Here is a 14,073-nt window from a genome sequence, read left to right on the forward strand (position 1 = left end):
GAGTGTCGTCTGCTGCGTATCTTAGAATCCTAGGAGCTTGAGGAGCTGATGCGGCAGAAGTACTTGAACTTTTCTTTATGTGTGAGTTTTGTTGATTCATTGATCTTTCTTTTGTTGTTCCGATAGAAGCGTCGGAATTCGAGGTCGAATTCTTTTTAAGGGGGGTAGAGTGTGACACCCGGTTTGCAAAGAAGAGAAGTTGGAGGGTATTCTTTTTGTTTTTTTCTCTCTTTCGGTGGTTGCGTTTTGGGAATTTGGAATTTGAGGAAAAACATTCACCAGTAGGGCAGTAGAATTTCTTTGGTTAGGCGCTTGCATCGGGGTCGGGAGCCGTCGCGTGGGCGTGTTGGGCCGCAAATCTTGTTTCGGCCCACTAACCCCCATAACCCTAGCCGCCCTCCCCCTAACCCCCCTTCTTTGTGCAGCCACCCCCCCATTCCCCTACCCTCTTGGCCGCTCCCCCTCCCATCTCCTCCTTTCTCAAGCACTTGCAGCCACACATCAAACCCTAGCCGCCCCCATCTCCTCCTCCCATGGTGCCATTCGTTACCGCTTGGATCTCCGTCGCGTGGTGCAAATCTTCAACGGTTTTCGGTGGAGGGAGGAAGGGAGGAAGAAAAGGGGGAGAACCCAAGGTGATTTTTGTGTTTATCTCTTGTTCATTTTATGCGGCAATCCAATTGTTTAGATGTTGCGTGTGCGATTTGGTAGAAGGGCTGTCCAGAATTTTAAGGGGGTGGACGAACAGCAGCAGAATTAGTGATTTCTGGGCATTTTTCGTGGAGAATTAAGGGGAATCAGTTTGGGAATCATGTAGAACTTTGGCATACCTTTCCAACGAGTATTTATGCGCTCAATTTGGAGTTATAAATTAAAAGTTATCACCATTTGAAATCGGGTATGTGGCTGTCCAAAAAACAGATTTTCAGGGGATGAACAGCAGCAGTATTAGCAGTTTTTTGGGGATTTTTCGGGAGTAATTAGTGTTAATCAGTATGAGAATCATGTAGGGCTTTATGTTATCTTTCCAACAAGTACTTATGCGCTCGATTCGGAGTTATAATTTAGGAGATATCGTTGTTTGAATCCGGTTATGTTGCTGTCCAAAAAAACAGATTTTTCAGGTGGGTGAACATCAGTGGTATTAGCAGTTTCTGGGAATTTTTCGTGGGTAATTAGTGTTAACCAGTATGATAATCATGTAGGGATTTGTCTTATCTTTTCAATGAGTACTTATGCGCTTGATTTGGAATTATATTTTAAAAGATATCGCTGTTTGAATCCGGGTATGTCGCTGTCCAAAAGACAAAGAAAAACAGATTACAGGGTTCATCTTCTGGACTGTTTTGGGCTAATTAGATATTAGAATTTAATTATAAATTGTATACAAAACTTGTGGGGAGTTTTATGTAGATGCCTCTAGAGTTTTTGTTTGTTACCACTGCTGTCATAATTTTAAAGTTAAGAAATTATTAAGCAGCGCCGCTGCAGTTTGGTGGGTGTAGGGAGAGATGTAACCCGCGGCGGGGTTTGAGTTTGTGCGTAGGTGCCGCGTCACTTATGAGCCTGATTATGTGAAATTGGTGTACTAAGTTGGGTGTCAAAAACAGGTGGTGGACTTCCGGATCGTACTTAGGGATTTGCCCGAACTTCCGGTAAAGGCAAGTAAATACAGTGGTGGTTGCTACCGTTTGGTTTGCATCCTATTCCCTGTCATTGAGTATGCATAAGTTTTAATTATGTTAATCATTGAATTCTATGATGAAGTTTATTTGTTTGGAAGTATTAATTCTCAATTGTCTAATATTGTGGATGATCATAATTTGGTAATGATATATGTGGTTGATTCCCATCTGGATGAAGTTGAAGTGTCTTTTTGAATCATGTTATATGAAGTGTTGTAGGCATGACATGCACATCGCATCATCCATCTTGCATTTTGAAGTTATGTCGTGATCTTATGGTCCGACTGTACCGGTACATTTTTAGCATCGTACGTTGCCCGAGGAGGGGTACGATGCGGCTTCATATCCTTAGAGGTATGAAGGCAGAAGTCATCCTTGCATTTGCACTCATGAGGAATATATGAAGTGTGACATTACTATGTTACTATTGTGGTTTCTACCTGCGAGGTGTGGTAACTAGGTGTGTTGTACGTTGTATACGTGCTGCACCTTCGTAATAAGAAGGTTGTGGAATCAAGTGGTGGTAAAACAATGTTCTTATGTGGTTAAACTGTTTGATATTATTTTACTTGCTGAGATGTGTCATCTCACTCTTGCATTACTCAATGCAGGTACTTGATACATGTTTATACTCTGTTGCCCCCTCTTTTATGCAATCTTGCAAAGGGGATGCTGCCGAAATTTTATATATGGACGTCGGAAGTGTAGTTCAGTAGCATTCAGGGTTGTTTGTGGAACCCGGAGTGTTACACCCTATCAGGTTTTCTTTATGGAGAACAGAGAACAAACACAAACAAATCAGATGGCACATAATGTTGCTCGCACACCATGTGCAGACATCTCAAACACCATTAATACAGGTAAAGCTTAGTACATGCGTGTAGATTAATGAATGCAACGTAGTATGTAATAGAACACTAATATACAAAGTTACATTGTAGGTGATCAAAATGGATCAAACTCGTTACGACCAATTGTTGATGCTAAGGAACGTAAGAGGCAAAGAGATAAGGAAAGATATGCCACGATGTCTGATGAACAGAAAAACGAGAAAAACAAAAAGCATCGAGAAGCACGTCTACGGAATAAAGAGTTGAATAAGAAGCGTCCTGAAGCAAGTCAACGAAATGATTGCCAAAATATGATGCCCAACGCGCCAAGAGGTGATGAAATTCGTCAACTTTAGAGTAATGTTTCTGTGCATAAACCTACTACTGAAAGTAATGTGTTCATATTTTGTAGGTGGAGACGAAAAAGTAAATGTTGATCCAGATGATGATTCCGACTGGTTGCATATCAATTATACATTACAGTCAAACGACATTGATGCAACGACAGAAGTTCTAACACCAGGTACATGACTGTTCATTAGACTAAACATGCAAAAAAATATAAAGTTTCATACGGTTTAACGTAGTATGCCTTATTACAGGCAGTGTGCACGAAAATGTTGGCCACACACCTAAGCATACTAGACAGAGGACCGCCTACTTTAGCGAGCGGTACAAAAACTTAACTCCCGTCGAGAGGGAGTTTAGGCGTGAACGCCTTAGGTTGTATAATAGAACACCAAGGCGAAAAGAGGCAAAGGTAGACCACAACAGGAGACGTAGAGTTATGCAAGCCGGCACTTTGAATCCCACATCCATCGCCATGGAGGACTCAACATATACCCCTGAGTTGGTACACCCTACAGCAGATGTAAAGGGATCTGATGGATCCATATTAACTGTCTACGACTGGGTTATCCCTGAATTCATCAACGCACCTTTCTTGCCATCTCCAACCCAGACCGAGGATGTCGCTTCGCCCGATATGTCTACCAATACACTAAAGCGTAAACATCATGTTCCTCGTGGGGAAAGACAAGCTATATTAGCTCGTCGAAACCAGCTATTTGAATCAGCCATATCAAGGAAGGTGGGTACTTCGATTGAGGATACTAGCGGTGACGCTGTTGAAGGGGACGATTGGACACAGCGCTATACGCCTATGAAGATCACCAACAATGGTAATTACTATCCAAGTTTATATGGATCTTGCAAGACATCGATAGTATGTAGTCTGACTAAACATGTGCTTACATCATCTTGGATCCATTTAGGTGATGACGATGAGGGTGTCATATTCGAAGACGACGATGATGAGAACGAGGGATACCTATTCACTGCGCAATGTACTATTTTCGATTATTATTATCCTAGCAAGGCTTATGTAAATATTCATGTCTTACTCATTGTTTTCAAAAAAATATCAGATGAGGATACCGATGAGGATATCGAGATCGATGGTACTCAAGAAGAATCTACTGCCACTTATGTTTCTGACCCGTACGACAAGGTGTACAGCAACATCCTTGAAGAAACACATATGCTCAAGCTTGTTCCCAACTGCGGTTATTGCACCGCGAAGAAGTTTGAGTATGAGCCACCTGGGTTTTGTTGTCGTGGTGGGAAGGTTGAGCTAGCTCCAGTGGAGACCCCTCCCCAACTCAAGAGGTTGTGGGATAGTGCAGACTCTGATGCTAGGCACTTTCGTGATAACATTAGGTTTTTCAATGGCCATTTCTCTTTCACTTCCCTATACTGTTGCCTCGATAGTATGACAACTAATGTAAGGGGTTCTGGTATATACACGTTTCGAGCACAGGGCATGATGTACCACAATATCAAGTCATTTGGTAGGGAAGGTGGGGCAGAGCATAAACACCTTGAGCTTTACTTTTATGATGACGATCCCAGCCTCGAGCATCGGTACCGTAAGTGCCGTGAAGAGCATCAACAGAAAGGCAAGGAGGTTATCAAACAGATAGTCGACATACTACGTGGAAACTCGTACTCCGAGCACCTTAGGACCATGGGCCACGTTGACAACTTTGATGACTATCGTATCGCGTTGAACCTTGACCAGACGTTGAACCAGAAGACATATAACACACCTCTCACTTCGGAGGTGGCCGCTGTCTGGATCGAAGGGAGCGAAGGGCGAGGCCAATTCAGCAAGAGTGTTATGCTCCATGGGAAGGACAGTTCAAGCCACTGCATCCGCTCATACCATGGATGCTACGATGCACTATCATATCCATTGTTCTTCCCTAGAGGCGAACTTGGATGGCATGCAAATATCCCAAAGGTTGGAGTATCCATGGACGAAGTGGATGCATACCGCGCGACACATAGGGCAAGTAATGCAAATGATGAAGATGCGGGTTAGTTGTTAATTTGATATTTGAGATATTTGCACATTATTAACTATGCTTTCGACATCACTCACTTTTCAATCCTTGCATATGCAGAATCTCCTAGCCATTTATGTGTGTCTGTACGTGACTACTACTGCTACAAATTCTAGATTCGTCCCGGGGTATTCAATCCAATACTTCATGGAAAGCGGCTTTTCCAGCAGTTCGCGGTCGACACGTACATAAAGATTGAGAGCTCTCGTTTAGATTTCATACGTAAGAACCAAGATCGGTTAAGGGCAGACCTATACCAGGGCTTGGTGGATAGCATGCTAGATGGAGATATTAGAGCAGAGAAGATTGGCAAGCGAACTGTGTTGTCGACATCGTTTATTGGCGGTCCTCGTGACATGAGACGTCGGTATATGGATGCTATGGCTCTGGTGCGCAAGTTTGGTAAACCAGACATCTTTCTTACCATGACATGTAACCCTAACTAGGATGAGATAAGGAGGGAGCTTCTCCCTGGGCAGACACCGCAAGATCATTCGGATCTTGTAGTGCGTGTCTTTCATGCAAAGCTACAGGAGTTAAAGCATAGGCTGACTAAACAGGATATTCTTGGTAAGGTCCGAGCCTACGTCTATGTCGTGGAGTTTCAGAAGCGGGGTTTGCCGCATGCCCATTTTCTACTCATAATGCAGAGGAAGTACAAGCTCACATGCCCTGAGCAGTATGACCTTTTGATCTCAGCTGAGATCCCAAGCAACAAGTACCCTGAACTACGAAAGATGGTTATCAAGCATATGATGCATGGCCCGTGTGGGTCGCTAAACCCTAACTGCCCATGCACTAAGGGTCGTAAATCGTGCAAGAATCATTACCCTCGGAATTTCAGTGACACAACCTTGCAAGGGAAGGATTCGTACCCTGTTTACAGACGTCGTGACAATGGTCGTACCGAAAAGGTTCGAGGGTGCGAATTGGACAATAGATGGGTTGTCCCTTACAACCCATACCTCCTTCGTCTCTTCAACTGTCGCATCAATGTTGAGGCATGTGGGAGCATCAAGGCTGTTAAATACCTGTTCAAGTACATATACAAAGGCCATGATCGTGCTTCTGTTGTTATGAGAGATGCGAGCAAGGCAGATGATGATGTAGATGAGATCAAGCAGTACAAAGATGCAAGGTGGGTGACTCCTCCAGAAGCCTTATGGAGGATATACGGCTTTGAGCTTAGTCAGATATCTCCACCTGTGATGCAGTTGCAACTCCATCTTCCAAACATGCACATGGTGTCGTTTCACGAGCGGCAAATGGTCGAGCGAGTCGTCAACCGTCCAGGTGTTGATAGGTCAATGCTCATAGCATATTTTGAGGCGAATAGTCTACACAAGGAGGCTCGTGGCATCCTGTATCGTGACTTCCCTGAATGGTACACTTGGCAGAGTGGTAAGGGAAAAGTATGGCAACAGAGGAAACGAGATACGGGTGGACAAGTCGGTAGAATAGTCTCTGCTCATCCGGCCGAGGGGGAGCGCTACTATCTTTGTGTTCTCCTAAACCATGTGACTGGCGCCACTTCCTATGTGGATCTAAGGACAGTAGATGGTGTCATGCTACCGACTTTTCGTGAGGCAGCAGAGAGAAGGGGACTGCTTGAGTCGGACAACACACTGGATGAGTGTCTCACTGAACGTGCTCTTTTCCAGATACCATCGGCGCTGTGCCGACTTTTTGCCACAATACTTGTGTACTGTGAGCCAAGCGATGTGGTTGTACTCTGGCAGAAACACCTAGATTCTATGTCCGAGGACTATCAACACAGGAATCCGTGCAAAACTCATGTTGAGCAGATGGTATTGATTGACATTAGGAACATGTTGCAGTCAATGGGAAAGGACATAAAGACATTCCCTCTTCCTCCTATCATGGATGCGTATGACGATGCTATTGGTACTGCTAGGGAGGTTTACGAGGAGGAAATTATCGAACCGGCAGCAGGAGATGTGGCTCTCAAAGACTGTCTTAACAAGGAACAGAGGGCCGCCTATGATAAGATTATGTCTGTCGTTGACACTGATCAGGGCGGATTATTCTTTGTGGATGGACCTGGTGGCACCAGAAAGACTTACCTATATAGAGTGCTGCTCGCGACGCTACGCAGCCAGGGCAAGATTGCAGTCGCAACAGCTACATCTGGCGTTGCTGCTTCCATAATGCCTGGAGGAAGAACCGCCCATTCACGCTTCAAGATACCTCTCACTATTGACGATGGCGCTGTATGTAGCTTCACGAAGCAGAGTGGAACCGCAGAGTTGCTACGGAAAGCATCTCTCATTATCTGGGACGAGGCTTCTATGACTAAGAGACAAGCCGTGGAGGCACTGGACAATAGCATGCGTGATATAATGGGTCGACCCGGACTGCCATTCGGTGGTAAAACCATTGTCTTCGGTGGGGATTTTAGACAGGTCTTGCCTGTTGTTCGTAAAGGGTCAAGGGCTCAAGTGGTCGCTTCTTCGCTACGGATGTCTTACCTATGGGAGTCCATGTCCCACTTAAAGCTTGTTACCAATATGAGGGCAAAAAACGACCCTTGGTTTGCAGAGTATTTGCTGCGTGTAGGCGGTGGAACTGAGGACACAAATACTGACGGCGACATCCATCTTCCTGACGAGGTATGTGTGCCTTACAGTGGGAGTGACAACGATCTTGACAACCTAATAGACTTCGTTTTCCCAAATCTCAACAAAAATATGTCTGATTCGACCTACATCACTTCAAGGGCGATACTGTCAACACGGAACGAATGGGTGGATATGATAAATGTTAAGATGATTGATCGTTTTCAAGGGGAGCATATGGTGTACCATAGTTTCGATAGCGCCATGGATGATCCCCATAACTACTACCCACCCGAGTTCCTAAACACACTGACGCCTAATGGGCTGCCACCACATGTTTTGAAGCTCAAGATTGGATGCCCTGTTATATTGCTTCGGAATATAGACCCTGCGAATGGACTTTGCAATGGCACCAGGCTGGTCGTTCGTGGTTTCCAAAGAAATAGCATTGACGCATAAATTGTACTGGGTCAACACGCTGGAAAACGCATTTTCCTGCCGCGTATACCTCTATGTCCCTCCGATGAAGAGATGTTCCCTTTCCAGTTCAAAAGAAAGCAGTTTCCTGTACGGCTTAGCTTTGCAATGACGGTTAACAAAGCACAGGGTCAGACTATTCCCAATGTTGGTGTATACTTGCCCGAACCAGTGTTCTCTCATGGCCAACTATATGTTGCTCTATCTAGAGCGACAGCCCGATCAAACATAAAGATTCTTGCAATCCCACCCGTTGATGGGAAAAAACGTCGAGGAAGGGTGTAAGAAAGAACCCCACAGTAGATTGTGGGACATATACTAAGAACATCGTCTACAAGGAGGTCCTAACAAACTAGACCTACGGTAAGTCTGTCAAAACTCAATTGTTTGTTTCAATAAAAAGACACCGACACAAGACTAACACTCAAATGTAATTGTGACGTTTTGATGAGGAGATGTTAAGGAGCTTTATAAAATAATATTGATTTGTTTGTAACTGTTCTGTTTGATAGGTTGGGGTATTCATGCTTCACTTCTTGAGCTTGGTATATATTGCTTCTAGATGCTACGATCTCATGTGCTTGGTATGTTGCTTCCAGACACTACCGCAAGCGTAATCTAACCCATTTTAACTAAAATACTCTTGCGTGGACCTGAAGATGATAGCTAGCTGAACACTTTTTACGATAATTTTTAGATTCATCAGTAGAACTGCTCTATGATAAATCTAGATCTAGATTCAGTTTCTAAGCGGTGATAGGTTCATGTTTATGCTTGTGCATTCAAAGGACATATGCTGTTACTCTGAAACTTATGTCTGCCTTCCTGCCCATGTGCCCATCGGAACTGGGACCCTTCTATTGTTCTTGCCTTTTTTATTACCTTTTTACTTGCCCTCTCTGCATGTTTGTTCCTTTTACTACTGCTTCAGTCGTAGTTCAGTTCATCACTCTCCCGCTGTTCACTTTCAGACTTGACACAAGCACGGATCGGAACACTTGTTGTATATGAACACCTTGTCATGCTTGAGTTCATATACACCTTCAGAGAGACATGTAAGTTATCCTATATTTTAACATCCCAATCTGAACTGGAGCAGGAAACTGTCAAATGGTGCCGTCAGATCTTAAGAAACAACCCCATGGCTATTCGCGTGCTGAAATCTGCACTCAACGCGGCAGAGGATGACCATGCAGGCCTTCAGGTAAAGCCTGCCAAAATGCTAACCCTTCCATTGGAAGTTGGGACTGCTGCTGGTGAACTTCTGTCTGCATGTTGCATTACTGATGTTTACGCTTCTGCTCTAGGAGCTTGGCGGGAATGCCACGCATATATTCTACGGCACGGAGGAGGCAAAGGAAGGGAAGAACGCGTACATGGAGAGACGACGCCCAGATTTCTCCAAGTTCCCACGCAAACCTTGAGTTTCAGCTCTTTGCTGAACTGGCCAATTCATTATTTCACTCCAATCCGTAATTGTCTATTATGAATTTTATGGGGTTTTTGGACTTGGGATTATTGAGTAGACATGCGTACAACTATGGTTATGTGTGTATTCTAAACTCGGGCTCACCCCCATCTTCGCGTTTCTATAAGCCAATGTTGATCAACAGCTTAAGTTGGTCTTCTTCTGAATAGTCCATGGGAGCGAGAGATTGGATGTCATTGTTGTAATTTTATTTGTAATTCAACATGTGCTGAGATTTTTATTGGCTGCCATACTCTCTCTAGATGCTTTTTTAAATGAAGTTCATAGGTTTGCAAAAGTAAGTCACCAATTTTTAAAAATTAAAGATGTGATGGGTTTAGTGTTCGAGATGCTGTAACTATGAATCTGTTGATTTGGCTTGTCACTTCCAGAGCTTTGATGGAGAGCAAGCTACTTAGTGGAACTACTCTCATTGTAGACCGCTACTCCTATTCGGGAGTGGCCTTTTCGGCTGCTAAGGGCCTTGACATTGAGTGGTGCAAGGTGAGCTGCGTGCCATACGGATGAATAATGACTTGCTCTCTTTCATTCATGTCAATATATAGCAGCAAACTAAGAAGTGATGCTTATTTATCCTCTTTTCTAGGCTCCAGAAAATGGACTTATTGCTCCAGACCTTGTAATATTGTTGTGAATGCAGTACGTTTGATTTCTGTTGTAGTTTTTCTGTGAAAGGTTTCTATACCTATCCATTTCGAAGCATATATGAAGTATGAAACTGTTATAGGCTTATAGGTTCTGTGCATCTGCAATTCAGATGACTCAGTTGATCAGTTGTATGTTAGTAGCGAACCCCTTACATTAATTCATGGGATGTCGTAGAAACAAATAGACTTGTGATCCGGATATAACGTGGGCGTCCACATCTCCTTGGTGAAGCCCCCGCCGTGCCCCCGCTGTGCCTGCATCACACGATTCCCGTCGCGAGAGCCCCTGACGACCGCCCCTCTCGCGCGATGCTTGCCGCGACAACCGCTCGTCCCCTCCCCCAACGCCATGCCTGCATAAAAGGGAGGTGTCGGAGGATCTGCTCTGCTCGGCAGCAAAGTCCGGTGCAGAATCCATGCCCCCACCGCCACCGCTACCCTGTCTCCGCCCTTGACCCCTGCCACCACCACACACTCTTCTCTTGTCCTACGCCGCCGCCCGCTGCTGATCTCATCGCGATGAGCCACGACTCCGCGCTGTCGTGGAGTCCCTCTCGCTAGACCTGCTGACCCACGCACTAGCGGCCGTCCTTGACCCACAGGGACCACAAGTCATGCCGGCTCGCCAGCTGCGTCCCGTCCCGCTGCGCCGCGCGGTACTTCGCTAGGAGGTGCTGCGCGCCTTCCAATGCTGTCATCGCTCGACCTCTCTGTGTGCGTGGGCCTCGATGATGCCTCCCTCGCTGCCACGTTGCCCGAGGAGCCGCCACTGACCCACTGTCCGTCCGTCAGGTGCACCTCGCGCGGGCTAGCGGCGTCGGCTGGCGTGGCCTGGAGGTGCTCATGGCGGTGTGCTCAAGGCTGGAGGCCGTCGACCTCTCGCACTGCATCGCCGCCGGCGACAGGGAGATTACCACCCTCACCACGGCCGCTGGGCTCATGGAGCTCGTCACCGCCTCAGCGTCACCGATGGTCGGGCTCGACAATGTCGTCGTCGGATGCCCTGGGCGCCAGAGGCTCAGCCACAAATGGTGCTCATGACTGGGCGTCCTCCCCGGCCTCGACGTGATGCTTAGGAGCCATGACCAGGCGGCTCCAGATCCACATCCGCATCCAATTCTGTATTGTATAACTGTGAAACTGACAGAGGTGTGCCCACTGCATAGATGAGTTCTCGTGGTTGAATGCTTCTTCATCTCCACTTGTCAGGCAGGCGGCAGCTATCTGAGGCGGAAACTCAAGGTTACTATTACTCAGCTGGTTCCAAGAATCCTGAAAGAGAAACAAAATTCCATAATCCAAAGTTTGTTTCTCTACTGAACCATTTACGTTTCTACATTCCTCAGATACTTCCCAACTTGGAGAAAGGTGGTGTTTCTTGATGATGATGTTGTGGTGCAAAAGGACCTGACTCAGCTGTTCTCCAGTGAGTTGCATGGCAATGTCATTGGAGTTGTGGAAACCTGTTTGGAGTCGTTTCATCGATACAGCAAGTATCTAAATTTTTTGCACCCTACCATCAGCTCCAAGATTGATCCACATACTTGTGGATGGGCTTTTGGAATGAACATTTTTGACTTGATATCCTAGAGGAAGGCGAACACCACATCGTTGTACCATTATTGGCAAGAGCAAAATTCAGATCTATTGCTCTGGAGAACGGGAATTCTTCCTGTAGGCCTTTTGACATTTTACGGCCTGATGGAGCCCCTAGACCGCAGATGGCGTGTCTTGGGTATGATGTAGACATAGATGATCGTTTGATTGAGAGTGCTGCTGTTGTGCTATATAATGGAAACATGAAACCGTGGCTGAAGCTGGCTATTCGCCGTTACAAGTATATATGGGAGTGGTATGTGAATATCTCACATCCGTATGTTAGAGAGTGTATGTTGCAATAGAAAATCTGCAAATCTCTGTATGTTCTTGTATACCGTTGCAAAGCACAGGCACCATACGTGTACACTGAGACACGACAGGCCAATAAACATAGTATCGTTAGTCAACGAAATGACAAGGCAGAGGAGTGCTAATAGTTAAGAAAAAGCATGGAGAAGAGCGAATGCGAATATAGGATCATGAGAAGTTTAACATATCGCAGGCTCCAATGCAAGAGTTTCTTCACATACTTACCCGATATACTAGCTGTAGCTAGCACACAACTGCTAGCTTAACAGTCCAACGAGCAAAGTGGGATGCTATTTACCACTGCAGAGCTTACACACAGTTTGCAATTGCATAATAGTTGTTTGCTTGTCCGCCGTCGGCACTAGCGAAAAATTTGTACGGCCGTATCCTCCGTAGCAAGGCCACTTCAATCACTTACATCGAAGTAAAAAATCTCGACCCGTTCACTGTTCTGGGAAACAAGGGGGTCCAGGATGCCAATCCACGTGCTGTAGTCGATGGGCGATCCGCCCCCAGGCTCGAGGAAACCGTTCACAAAGAAAAACGGCGCGCCAAAGACTCCCCTCGTGCACCCGTACTGAATCATAACAAGAAAAGGTTCGGGAGTCGGGGCAGTTTCATCAGCAAAACGAGCAAAACTCAAGGTACTAATCCTTAGAGCTTCCAACGCTAGCATGGCGCAGAAGGGGAAAGCTAACCTTGAGGGCCAGTTTGGCAGCTAACTTTCCCGCCGGGATCCCTGGCATTTTCCCGCGGCAGCAATTCACGTGAGAAATTTACACGGGTTATTTCTTTGATTCGTTTGGGAGCGCACATCAGGGGAATACAACACAACCGTAAGTCCAAATTACCTGGGTAAAAACGCCCGACCTACGGACATCGGATAGCCTTCCCCGTGTGGTCGTCCCTGTCATGTCGCGTGCTAGAGGCCCGCATAGCAGCAACCAGCAACAACATCACACGTTCCTTTGTTCATCCGGTTCTCTTGTTGTCACTACCGGAATCAATAGCTTCGCCGAGTGCCGGAAGCACTCGGCGAAGCCCTAAAAACACTCGACAAAGGCTTTGCCGAGTGTAACACTCGGCAAAGAAGGCTCGGCAAACAGTGCATCGGCAAAGACTTCTTTGCCGAGTACTTTTTCTCGGGCACTCGGCGAAGATCTTTGCCGAGTGTCAGGGAGCACTCGGCAAAGAAAAGCGACCGTTACGGCGCCGGTTGACGGAGACGGCGGCTTTGCCGAGTGTCACCGTTGACACTCGGCAACGAAGATATCTTTGCCGAGTGTCCTCCTGGCAGCACTCGGCAAAGCCGCCTTCTTTGCCGAGTGCCATTTGGGACACTCGGCAAAGAGCCCGCCAGGGAGGGTCCCCATGTCAGGCTCTTTGCCGAGTGTCCCAATTGGCACTCGGCAAAGACGACCTCTTTGCCGAGTGCCAGCGACATAACACTCGGCAAAGAACCTAAGCCGGTGCCCAGGTCTGTGCTCTTTGCCGAGTGTTATGACCCAGACACTCGGCAAAGAGCCTCTTTGCCGAGTGTTACACTCGGCAAAGTGACCAGTATGTACCTTTTTTATTTGTTTTTTGTTTTCCATCCACACAAACAGAAGATATCACATATATATCACATATATACATCACAGATATCATCACAGACATAAATAGCCAACACAAACATAAAACCGTGACCACAAACATAAATATCCATCACAAACATAAGTCTCAAACGTCGCAAGCTCTCACATAAGTATCAAACAGAAACATAAGTATTATACATAAGTTCTGAAGTCTAAAACAATGACTCATGGAGGTGGGCGGTTTGGCCGGGGTTGCGTTGGGCTGAACCCTTCTGGAGGGTTGTTGGATGCCGCCCCAGATTGGCCCTGCACAGAGAAGAGATAGCATGTGCTATACCAGATGCATTACAAACATCTAACTGCAATTTTGATACTCACAGGAGTGTGGAAGAGAGTAGGGTCAACTGGGGGGAACAATGGAGGTGGCGGAGCGATGCCCTGTGCGGCGCCAAGGCTCTGCATGTACTGGAACATCTTCG

The 14,073-nt window shown here is 46.2% G+C and overlaps 1 pseudogene; it reads left to right on the top strand.

Annotated features, from left to right (window-relative positions):
- Nucleotides 1-11,190: 11,190 nt before the first annotated feature.
- LOC109945218 (probable galacturonosyltransferase 11) lies at nucleotides 11,191-12,010 on the top strand (annotated as a pseudogene).
- The last annotated feature ends 2,063 nt before the right edge of the window (nucleotides 12,011-14,073 follow it).

This window comes from Zea mays, chromosome 3 (genome assembly GCF_902167145.1).
Source record: "Zea mays cultivar B73 chromosome 3, Zm-B73-REFERENCE-NAM-5.0, whole genome shotgun sequence".
NCBI classification, from domain to species: Eukaryota; Viridiplantae; Streptophyta; class Magnoliopsida; order Poales; family Poaceae; genus Zea; species Zea mays.